Consider the following 12,296-nt stretch of genomic DNA (forward strand, 5'->3'; position numbering starts at 1 on the left):
AAGAGAGAAAGAGATTAATAACAAGAATGATTCAATGCAGAGAGGTCTGTTAACACACAGTGAGTGAGAAAGGTGACTGGAAAGGAAAAACTCAATGAATCATGGGAATCCCCGGCAGCCTACGTCTATTGCAGCATAACTAAGGGAGGATTCAGGGTCACCTGGTCCAGCCCTAACTATATGCTTTAGCAAAAAGGAAAGTTTTAAGCTTAATCTTAAAAGTAGAGATAGTGTCTGTCTCCTGAATCCAAACTGGAAGCTGGTTCCACAGAAGAGGGGCTTGAAAACTGAAGGCTCTCCCTCCCATTCTACTTTTAAATACTCTAGGAACAACAACTAAGCCTGCAGAGCGAGAGCAAAGTGCTCTAATAGGGAGATATGGTACTACAAGGTCATTAAGATAAGATGGGGCCTGATTATTTAAGACCTTGTATGTGAGGAGCAGGATTTTGAATTAAATTCTGGATTTAACAGGAAGCCAATGAAGGGAAGCCAATACAGGAGAAATATGCTCTCTCTTTCTAGTCCCTGTCAGTACTCTTGCTGCAGCATTTTGGATTAACTGAAGGCTTTTCAGCGAGTTTTTTGGACATCCTGATAATAATGAATTACAGTAGTCCAGCCTGGAAGTAATAAATGCATGAACTAGTTTTTCAGCGTCACTCTGAGACAGGATATTTCTAATTTTAGAGATGTTGCATGAATGGAAGAAAGCAGTCTTACATATTTGTTTAATATGTGTATTGAAGGACATGTCTTGGTCAAAAATGACACCAGGGTTCTTCACAGTGTTACTGGAGGCCAAGGTAATGCCATCCAGAGTAAGAATCTGGTTAGATACCATATTTCTAAGATTTTCAGTGCAGAGTACAATGACCTCAGTTTTATCTGAATTAAGAAGCAGAAAGTCAGCGGCCATCCAGGTCTTTATGTCTTTAAGACATTCCTGCAGTTTAACTCATTGGTGTGTGTTATCTGGCTTCATGGACAGATAGAGCTGGGTGTCATCTGCATAGCAGTGAAAATGTATGCTGTCTTCTAATGATACTGCCTAAGGGAAGCATGTATAATGTAAACAGAATTGGTCCTAGCACTGGACCCTGTGGAACACCATAATTAACCTCAGTGTGTAAGATAAGATAAGATAAGATAAGATAAGATAGAACTTTATTAATCCCTCGGGTGGGTTCCTCTGGGAAATTCGATTTCCAAAAAGCACAGCACCGACAGAAGTTACAGTTACAGAATATTATATACACACACACACACACACACACACACACACACACACACACACACACACACACACACACACACACACACACACACACACACACACACACATATATAAATACAGAGACAAATATAAATAAAATATACGAAGGGGATAAATAGAATAAATAGGAATAAAAATAAAAATACAAGTGAATTGCACATTTCAAGTATTGAGGTCTGTTGCACCATTGACTATTTACAAAAAGTATTGCACAAGGTATTGTACAGTGAGGTGAAGAGGCACTACAGCTTAGTTGAAGAGGACTCTCCATTTACATGCACAAATTGGAGTCTATTAGATAGATATGATACAAATCACTGCAGCGCAATAATTGTAATACCTACAGCATGCTCTAATCGCTCTAATAGGATATTATGGTCAACAGTAAAGAGCGCTGCACTGAGGTCTAGCAGGACAAGCACAGAGATGAGTTCACTGTCAGAGGCCAAAGCTGTTTCTGTGCTGTGATGAGCTCTGAAACCTGACTGAAACTCAGAGAGGCCTGTGAACGTTATTCTGCTGATAAATTCTGACACCACAAAAATGCACAGTCTGCTCTGTGACTGTAAAATGAAGTCTGTTCTTGCTTGAGCAGGGCAGCCCCTCCCTCCATTCAGTCATTTGACTAAATTACAGGTGTTGAGATATAGATCAGCTTCTTTCAGAGCTACAAGATCTTCCTATGTGCGTCTCTTGCGTCAGATCATTTGTAAACACAGAATTCATTTCCATTTCAATGTGAACGATAAAGGAGTAGTTACATGAATACCAACTTTAATTTTACGGCTATTACTAATTATTTTATGTTATTGATTTAGTGTATGTGCCATATTATTCACATTGTTAAGGTTTTATGGCATTTTATATTTCTTCATGTTTTAACTGTGTTAACTCCTCTTATTTTTGGTGATCTATTTGATTTTCATAAAATAATTTATCCAACAGCTTTTTATCTGCTTCACTTGTAATTTGGGATAGGGATGCAGTAATCTAACATTACTAGTAATGTCACGATAGGCTCTATAGATGGTAAACTAGATTTGCAGACGCACAGGAAATGCAAAGTCAGTAAACATGGAGAACACAGCTTAGAGGCATAGATAAGTAGAGAAGACGACAAGGGAAGTTGGAGACAATATATACAAGGGATAACAAATGAGAAGGAAACAAGTGGTAAACTAAACAACAAATCAGTGAGAGCAAGGAAAGTAAGTAAAGCTACACATGGCATAGAGGAAACAAGCCTTTCAATGTATAAACAGGACATAGCTACAAAGAAGCAGACACAGGCAGTAAGGATGCTAAATACAGTGGCTTGCAAAAGTATTCGGCCCCCTTGAACTTTTCCACATTTTGTCACATTACAGCGACAAACATGAATCAATTTTAGTGGAATTCCACGTGAAAGACCAACACAAAGTGGTGTACACGTGAGAAGTGGAACAAAAATCATACATAATTACAAACAGATTTTACAAATAAATAACTGCAAAGTGGGGTGTGCGTAATTATTCAGCCCCCTTTGGTCTGAGTGCAGTCAGTTGCCCATAGACATTGCCTGATGAGTGCTAATGACTAAATAGAGTGCACCTGTGTGTAATCTAATGTCAGTACAAATACAGCTGCTCTGTGACGGCCTCAGAGGTTGTCTAAGAGAATAACAACACCATGAAGTCCAAAAACATACCAGACAGGTCAGGGATAAAGTTATTGAGAAATGTAAAGCAGGCTTAGGCTACAGAAAAGATTTCCCAAGCCTTGAACATCCCACGGAGCACTGTTCAAGCGATCATTCAGAAATGGAAGGAGTATGGCACAACTGTAAACCTACCAAGACAAGGCCGTCCACCTAAACTCACAAGCTGAACAAGGAGAACGCTGATCAGAAATGCAGCCAAGAGGCCCATGGTGACTCTGGACGAGCTGCAGAGATCTACAGCTCAAGTGGGGGAATCTGTCCATAGGACAACTATTAGTCGTGCACTGCACAAAGTTGGCCTTTACGGAAGAGTGGCAAGAAGAAAGCCATTGTTAACAGAAAACCATAAGAAGTCCCGTTTGCAGTTTGCCACAAGCCATGTGGGGGACACAGCAAACATGTGGAAGAAGGTGCTCTGGTCAGATGAGACCAAAATGGAACTTTGTGGCCAAAATGCAAAACGCTATGTGTGGCGGAAAAACTAACACTGCACATCACTCTGAACACACCATCCCCACTGTCAAATATGGTGGTGGCAGCATCATGCTCTGGGGATGCTTCTCTTCAGCAGGGACAGGGAAGCTGGTCAAAGTTGATGGGAAGATGGATGGAGCCAAATACAGGGCAATCTTGGAAGAAAACCTCTTGGAGTCTGCAAAAGACTTGAGACTGGGGCGGAGGTTCACCTTCCAGCAGGACAATGACTCTAAACATAAAGCCAGGGCAACAATGGAACGGTTTAAAACAAAACATATCCATGTGTTAGAATGGCCCAGTCAAAGTTCAGATCTAAATCCAATCAAGAATCTGTGGCAAGATCTGAAAACTGTTGTTCACAAACACTGTCCATCTAATCTGACTGAGCTGGAGCTGTTTTGTAAAGAAGAATGGGCAAGGATTTCATTCTCTAGATGTGCAAAGCTGGTAGAGACATGCCCTAAAAGACTGGCAGCTGTAATTGCAGCAAAAGGTGGTTCTACAAAGTATGGACTCAGGGGGCTGAATAATTACACACACCCCACTTTTCAGTTATTTATTTGTAAAAGATGTTTGGAATCATGTATGATTTTTGTTTCACTTCTCACGTGTTCACCACTTTGTGTTGGTCTTTCACGTGGAATTCCAATAAAATTGATTCATGTTTGTGGCTGTAATGTGACAAAATGTGGAAAAGTTCAAGGGGGCCGAATACTTTTGCAAGCCACTATAAGTGTGACCAGATGACAAGCTGAATGTGACACAAGGAAAGTAAACATGAAGACAGAGAGGATGAGACACTGAAATATGGTCACAGCTCCCAGATCCAATGGCCATGACAAATAACAAATGATGAAGATCGTACAGTGAAAAATATAAAAAACACTATTTGTATTTCAGCTCGCAGTGAGAATCTTTACTGTTGTCTTTCATGTTAGTTTCTCCTTCTCTGCTCTTAGCTTTACTGAGTGCATCTCCTCACACATGGAGTTTAGCAGACTGAGACACAAGAAAAGAAATAATATAGCAACATTTTTATTTTATGTGACTCTCTCTGATCAAACAAAACTAGAGTCACTAGAGTCAATGGGAAATTAATAGATGACGGATGAGCAAGCTAAGCAACACTAAAAAGAGCAGAGAGAGACATGATAAACACAGTGAAGCTCACAAAGAACAAATCAGACTACAGAGTTCATCTAATTAGTTCATCTCAAAGTCTATAATTAGCAATGAGTGGATGTTATTTTGAACTGCAGTTACAATCTGGGTTGTACATATGTACACATTTACAGATAAAACAAGCATGTAAAAACCTAAGTATCCAAAATAATTTAAACATAAAATGAATAATTTATTTATGACATCAGAAAGTACTGACGGGAACAAGAGAGACAGAGAGAGAGAGAGCATATTTCTCCCATATTATCTTCTCTACACTGTTAACCTTTTAAATCCAGAATCAAATTTAAAGTCATTCAGGCCTTATCTTATCTTAAAGACCTTGTAGTATTATATCACCCCAAATGACCATTTTAGTCATTAGTTATTATTCATCTCTGTCTCTCTCTCTCAAAGTGTGTCTTATGTCCTGTCCACCCCTCTCTGATCCTGATCCTCCTCTAGTTTATTGATTGTTGACATCAATACACTTCTTTCCTTTTATTTCAGTTCTCTCAGACGACCAAGTAAGAGCATGTTCTACATTATACTTAGGAATATATATGCAGAATATACACTAATTAACTTTTTTTAAATAAGAACTTGATGATGGAGTACAACAGCACAAGAGTCTACTATACGGGATTCACAGCATATTCAACTGAAGCAGCAAAATGGTGGAACAAAGATCCCTTTGATGCACTAACAAGAGCAGCTGAAAGGAAACTGTTGTGTACGACCATGTTAGACCTTATCCAATTTGTATGTAAGAGACTTGTTAAATTTTTAAATGAAATGTTGAATGTAGTTTTAATGCTGTGAACACACAGAACGTTTTACATTAAAAAATAGACCACAGACGTCCGTTACTCTGACGTGATGCCTGACGGTGACTGGTACTACCAGACTCATTCTTACCTTAGTCTGAGAGCTGCTCTCCTCAGCTCCCAGAATGTAGATTACATCCTAAGGTTTTAAAAACTGAGCTTAAATAAATGATTAGCGGTAATAAAAGCCGAGTGAGGTCAACAGTGATCACTGACTGTTTTAGGAGCTTTTTGAGATTAAATAGAAGAAAATACAAAACATTAAACATGTTAACAACACAAAAGCCATATTAAATGCAGACTACTTTAGACCCGGAAGTAGGATTCGTCACGTCATCACTTAACGACCGGATAAAGTTTACTTTGACTTCAGCAGCAAGCAGGCGCACCGAGGGCTCTCACGCTCACTTTTCGCATATAGAATTTCGAAAAAACATCGGTGCAGATTATAAGTCTGTATCATAATGTCTGGTGTTTTCGTGTTTGTTGGTTTGTTTTTATTTTGTTTTAATTTGAGAGTTGGTTATTAGATGCCACTCCAGCCAGCCAGAGAATCCCCCGCCGCCCCGCCCTTTCCTCCCTGTGCCGCAAGCAGCAGGCGCACCTCGCAAACGGAGGGCACCCTGCAGCAAATGGCCGTAAGAACACCGATGGGTGCCTATGCCATCCCCAAAATGTGCTGGCATGATGTCGGGACAGCATGAGTGCGAGCAACTTTTTTTTGCCAATGCCCGTGATGCCGCCCCCCACCACGATGCTGCCCTGGGCAACCACCCATGTCGCCCATATCAAAAACCGCTACTGAATTCAAGTGTTCCAATCAAATATCTGTGAAAGGATCGCTCGCCCTCAGGAGATGAGTGAGCTCCAGTGTGGTACTATGACAGGATGAAGCTTTTGTAAAAAGTCCCGTTGAGACATTTCCTTGATACCAAATATTCCACAGTCAGCTGTCCGTGGTGTTATATCAGCGTGCACTGTAGAGCAGTGGTTAAAGACCTAAAATCTTGTTAGGATGCCAAAATGGTTAAGGCAGGAATGCTTGTCCTGTTGGACCTCAGCTCAGCATCTGATACCACTGACCACAATATTTTACTACAGAAAACACATTGCAGCTAGGTATTGGCTGGCCCTCCCTGAGTCTTGCTCTTTAAGTTGCTTGAAGATGTGTCACCTCTCATCTGAGAAGCTTCTTCTCTTCTAAGGTCAAATGGTGGAGAGCAGGGGCGGAGCGTGGGGGTGGCTTACTGGGCTTAAGCCTGGGTCTTTTTGTCAGAAGCCCGGGGTCTTTTGGAGTGTAATTTTTTCATAGTTAGATGCCTGGCTGACAACCGTATAAAACAAAAAGTGCAAGCAATATTCGAAGCACATAGTGCACACTATGGGAATTTACGGCTGTGCGTGAATCCCCCCTGATATTGGTATGATCCGAGCTCAGGCACTAAGCGACTGAGCGAGGGGGCGGGGCAGCTGCTGCCTGTGAGTGCACTGTTGGAGAAACGGAGCCAGCCATACTAAGGAGAGCTTAAGTTTGACCAGGTACCAAAGCAAATCATTCGTACCGTACAAATAATGTAAATATGACGGTGCATCACGAAAGATTGATATCAAACTGATCACTTGACCAATATTACGTTACTTGCTGTTCAAGTGAATCAACAAATGGTGAAATGAAAAGCCGAACAAATGCTATTTTTTTTTAGAGAGTCTTAGCTTACGTGTGTTTATTTCATATTTTCAGTTCTTACCCTCCCCGACTAAATCGGTTTCAGTTATGTACTGAAATATAAGAATGGACATTAGAGGCTTCTTTCAAAGAAAAAACTCAGGTAAATGTTATTTTATATATTATGCTTTGTATGTTGTTCAGTATATTTCTATGCAAAACAAGAGGGATTTCAGTACACAGCAGGATATTCACATTTGTAACCAGATATTTACATACACTTTATGGAGAAAACATTTTGTTTTAGATAAATATTGAAACATCTTTTGAATTAGTTAAATGTCAGAATAAAGAGAGACAGAGCTGTCTATTTTTTTTATCACTTTGATCAAAATTAGGAGTACATGTACACTAAGTTTATTGTTAATTAATAAGAAAACTCCAGATGATTCCATTCTGAGCTGAAGAAGCTTCTGATAGGTTAGTAGAGTCCATGTGAGTAAATTGGTGGCACAGCTGTGGATGCATATAAGGAAAAACACAGAGCCTGTTTCTGTGACATGGGAAAATCAAGAGATATCAACCAAAACAACAGGAAGAGAATCGTGGAGCTCCATAAGTGTGGCTCAGTTTGAATACAATTTGGTGCCATTTGTAATTAAGAAATACAGATAGTTTCTCTCTTTACTCTTAAAGTTAACAAATATGTTTTTTTATATTTAATCTAAAAAAATAAACATTTAGTCTGATTTGATGTTACAATTAAAAAGGTGTTTGTTTTGATCTGAAGAGTAAATATCTGGTTTCAACTGTATATTTGATCAGAAACGGCCCTAACCAATCTGGTGCCCTAGGCAAGATTTTAGGTGGCGCCCCCCTACATCAGCAGTGTAGTGTAATGTTGTAACAAATAATATTTCTATTAAATAAGCTTTACTTTGCATTTTAATTAGTGTGGGATTATTTTTTGTATTTAGAAATAATAGTACCAACTTTTTTTCTTTTTTTTTTCAACATTTGTGGCACTGGCCCCCTGATGGACGGCGCCCTTAGCATTTGCCTATACGGCCTATGCCACGGGCCGGCCCTGTATTTGATGATTGTCAGCACAAAGAGGGAGAGAGAGGAACAGAGAGGGAGAGAGAGGAACAGAGAGGGAGAGAGAGGAGAATGAGGACAGAACAGAGGTGGAACAAGAGCAGGTGAGACACACATGTTAGTCAAATGGTTGTTTACCAAAAGTATCACCGTATCATAGGTACTCATGTATCTCGTACCTAATGTTTCTTTTTAGGTTTGCTATTTTTCAAATTCTATATTTATTAAGTTATGCAGGCTTGTTTGCACAACAAGGCTAAATAATTATATAAACTTTTCTCAATCTAAATAGTGGACTTTGGTAGAATTAAAAAAACAAGTGTAGTGCAGGTCTATGGTGATTTTTAGTGCTACTATCATCTGGTTCTGTCTTGGTTAAGTCCTCAGTAGTCCTGATTTTGAACTGTTGTAGTCCTGTTTTAATTCAGGATCAGTTCTGGGTAGGGATGGGTACCGGTGCACCGGTTCTGACATAAACGGTAGTAACCAGACCGAAAAGCAGCGCACATTTCGGTGCTTTATTTCGGTGCTTTTTTTTCCTGAGCTGTGATACACTTCTAGCCAATCATTTTACGTTTCCGAGGATAGTAGGCGGGTCCAGGTACCTACGTTCTTTTAGAGCAGAGCTACAGATTAAAAATGTCCAAGGCGAAGCGGTCAAAAGTCTGGCTGTACTTCACAGAAAAATATGCAAACTCAGCAGCCTGCAACAAGTGCTTTAAGCTGATACTGTGATACTGTCAAAGGAGGTAACACCTCAAATCCGATGAAACACCTGGCGACGCATAGCGGGTTTTTTTAAAAGCCCAGAAATGCGCCGTATGATAGCTTGCTGCGAGACCTCACACCGAGCGCATCTACTGTGCGTGGGTTGCCTGTTATCTGACCCGGAGTTAGCAATATCCCCAAAAACCCCGAAGAGGAGAGTCCTGGCCCCTAGCCCTGCCAGTGTAGCAGAAATGATGAGGATGATGATGCAGCAGCAGCTGTTCTTCTCTGCGTGAGTAGCTTAATGTTCGTGTGTAATTTACGTTGAGTAGGCTAACCACGTTATTACATTAATGCATGTAAGGTGAACTAGCAAACATCATCATAGCTACATGCGGCTGTCTTCTTGTTTGATGGCAGATACTCCCTTCACCCTGGCCAAAAAGGCTAAAATGACCAAAGAAAAAGTGGAAAACAGTTAAACATGAGAGGTTTTGGAGAAAGTTTGTGTTTTTTCCATTGATTAAGCACTGCTTCCAGCCAAGAGTGATACCATATATGCCCCATAGCTGCAGAAAAGGCTAACATTGTTATCTTTTTACAAAAAACCAGCTGAACATGAGAGGTTTTTGGACCAATTTTGTGTTCTCCATTCTTTAAGCACCGGTTTGAGCACCGTTTGAGCACCGGCACCGTTTCAAAAGTACAGATTTGGCACCGGTATCGGATAAAACCTAAACGATACCCATCCCTAGTTCTGGGTCTGGTTGAATTGGGGTTTAGTCCTCGTGTCTTGATACAGCCCTGATTTTGTTCTGCCTTGCTGCTTAATTAAAAACCTAGTTTAAGGTGTCCTGCATATGTGATATATATTTTTCCCTATATGAAGTCATTCTTTTTTGAACAAAACTCAAAACAGAGCCAATTACAGAGCCTACTTGAAAGATGGCGCTGGAGTGACGACAGCCTTTCCAAGTAGCTCTGCAACACCGCACCTTTTTCTTAACTTTAACTTTTTTTAGACTAGGCTTTCAAACTTTATTTCACCTTCCTCTAGTTACTCTACTTATACCTCTTAGATATAGCGATACAAGATGGATAATGCACTTTTTAAAACTTCTGGAACCAGCTCCTTCATCTATTCGAGAGCCGAGCTACTGGCACTAAGAACAAAGGGACAGACCGGCATGCGACACAACATCCCGGCTGAAATAAAGAGGAGCTACAGAGGCTGCAAAGCTGGAGCGAGGAGAGCGGATCACCGGAGGCGATTCAAACCATCAATCCCAACAGTGATCATGGGCAACGTGAACTCGCTACAGAATAAGATTGATGAACTGTGCGCTCTGAACAACCACAGACTATACCGTGAGTGCAGCTTGTTTATCTTCACGGAGACGTGGCTAACCGAGCTAACGCCGCAGGCTAACGTAGACCTATGCGGTTTCACATCCGTGAGAGTCGATAGGGACACGCAGGCCAGCGGAAAAAGCAGAGGTGGGGGACTCATTGTCTACGTTAACAACAGATACTGTAACCCTGTACACGTCTCCGGACCTGGAGCTGCTAGCTGTTAGCTTGCGGCCATATTATCTACCTCGGGAGTTCAGTCATGTGATCTGTGTGTGTGTTTACATCCCTCCAAGGGCCGACGCAGCAGCTGCCTGTGAGAAAATACACACAGTCACAGCAAGACTTCAGACACAAAACCCCGAGGCTTTCATTATTATACCTGGAGACTTTAATCATGCCACACTGGATTCTACTCTGGCTGCTTTTCACCAGTTTGTGAATTGTCCCACAAGGAGCAACAGGACAATTGACCTACTGTATGCCAATGTGAGAGATGCATACAGAGCCACCCCCCTCCCCCCACTAGGGAAGTCAGACCACAACCTGGTTTACCTACAGCCACAATACACACCCCTCGTCCAAAGGCAGCCTGTCACAACGCGCTCCATCCGGAGATGGACCCCAGAAAAGGAGGATGCTCTCAGAGACTGCTATGACACCACAGACTGGGATGTGCTTCTGAGCCCACTTGGTGAGGACATAGAGGGGGCAACACACTGTCTTACAGACTACCTCAACTTTTGTGTGGACACGGTCGCCCCTGCTAAGATGGTACGGTGTTATCCTAATAACAAACCGTGGGTAACACAGGAAGTCAAAGCTGTCTTCAACATGAAGAAGAAGGCTTTCAGGAGCAAAGTGAAGGAGGAGATGAAAGCAGCACAGCAGGAGGTGAAACGCTGCCTGAGGGAAGCAAAGGACACCTACAGGAGGAAAGTGGAGCAGAAGTTGGAGAGGAACAATATGAGGGAGGTCTGGAATGGTGTGAAAACCATCACAGGCCACAACACCAAGAAAAGCACAGTGGGGGGACTGTGGAGAAGGCAAACGAACTCAACAACTTCTTCAACAGGTTTGACCAGCCCACAACCCCCCCACCCTCACCTTCACTACAGAGTCCAATCCCCACTCTCCTACCTCCCTCGCTTCCCCCCCTTCCTGACACTAAGTCACCCCCCTCCTCCAATCCCTCTCTCAGCAGCAAGACATCTCCCCCCCCCCCCCCCCCCCCCCCCCCCCTCCTCCAAAACATCTCCCAGTATCACAGTGGATCAGGTCAGGAGACAACTGAGGAAGCTTCGCCCCAGAAAGGCAGCAGGCCCAGACAAGGTGTGTCCTAGGATGCTAAGGCGTGTGCTGCTGAACTTGGGGAGCCGCTACAACGAGTCTTCAATCTCAGTCTGCGACTGGGGAGAGTGCCCGCCCTATGGAAGACATCCTGCATCGTCCCGGTCCCCAAAAGGAACCGGCCCAATGAGCTGAATGACTTCCGACCGGTGGCACTGACGTCACATCTTATGAAGACTCTAGAGTGGCTCTTCCTCAACCTCCTCCAACCACAGGTACAACATGCCCAGGACCCACTACAGTTTGCATACAAGGCGGGTGTCGGAGTGGAGGATGCCATCCTGTACCTCCTGCATAGAGCCCACTCGCACCTGGATGGGGGAAAAGGCACGGTCAGGATCCTGTTTCTTGACTTTTCCAGTGCCTTTAATACCATCCGGCCCTGTAAGATAAGATAAGACCCACCACTGTAGTGTCGTCCGCAAACTCCAACATCATTGTGAAGTTTGCGGACGACACTACAGTGGTGGGTCTTATCACCAACAGTGATGAGACAGCTTACAGGGAGGAGGTCAGCGCCCTGACCCACTGGTGTCAAGACAACCATCTCACCCTCAACGTCGCAAAGACAAAGGAGTTGATAGTGGACTTCCGGAGGTGCAGAGAAGTACACACCCCCATCACCATCAACGGCGCTGCTGTGGAGAGAGTGAGCAGCTTCCGGTTCCTTGGTGTACATCTGGC

Source organism: Rhamphochromis longiceps, linkage group LG17, assembly GCF_057381845.1.
Source record: "Rhamphochromis longiceps isolate RC_006_pf linkage group LG17, R_longiceps_female_GT1.1, whole genome shotgun sequence".
Classification (NCBI taxonomy): Eukaryota; Metazoa; Chordata; class Actinopteri; order Cichliformes; family Cichlidae; genus Rhamphochromis; species Rhamphochromis longiceps.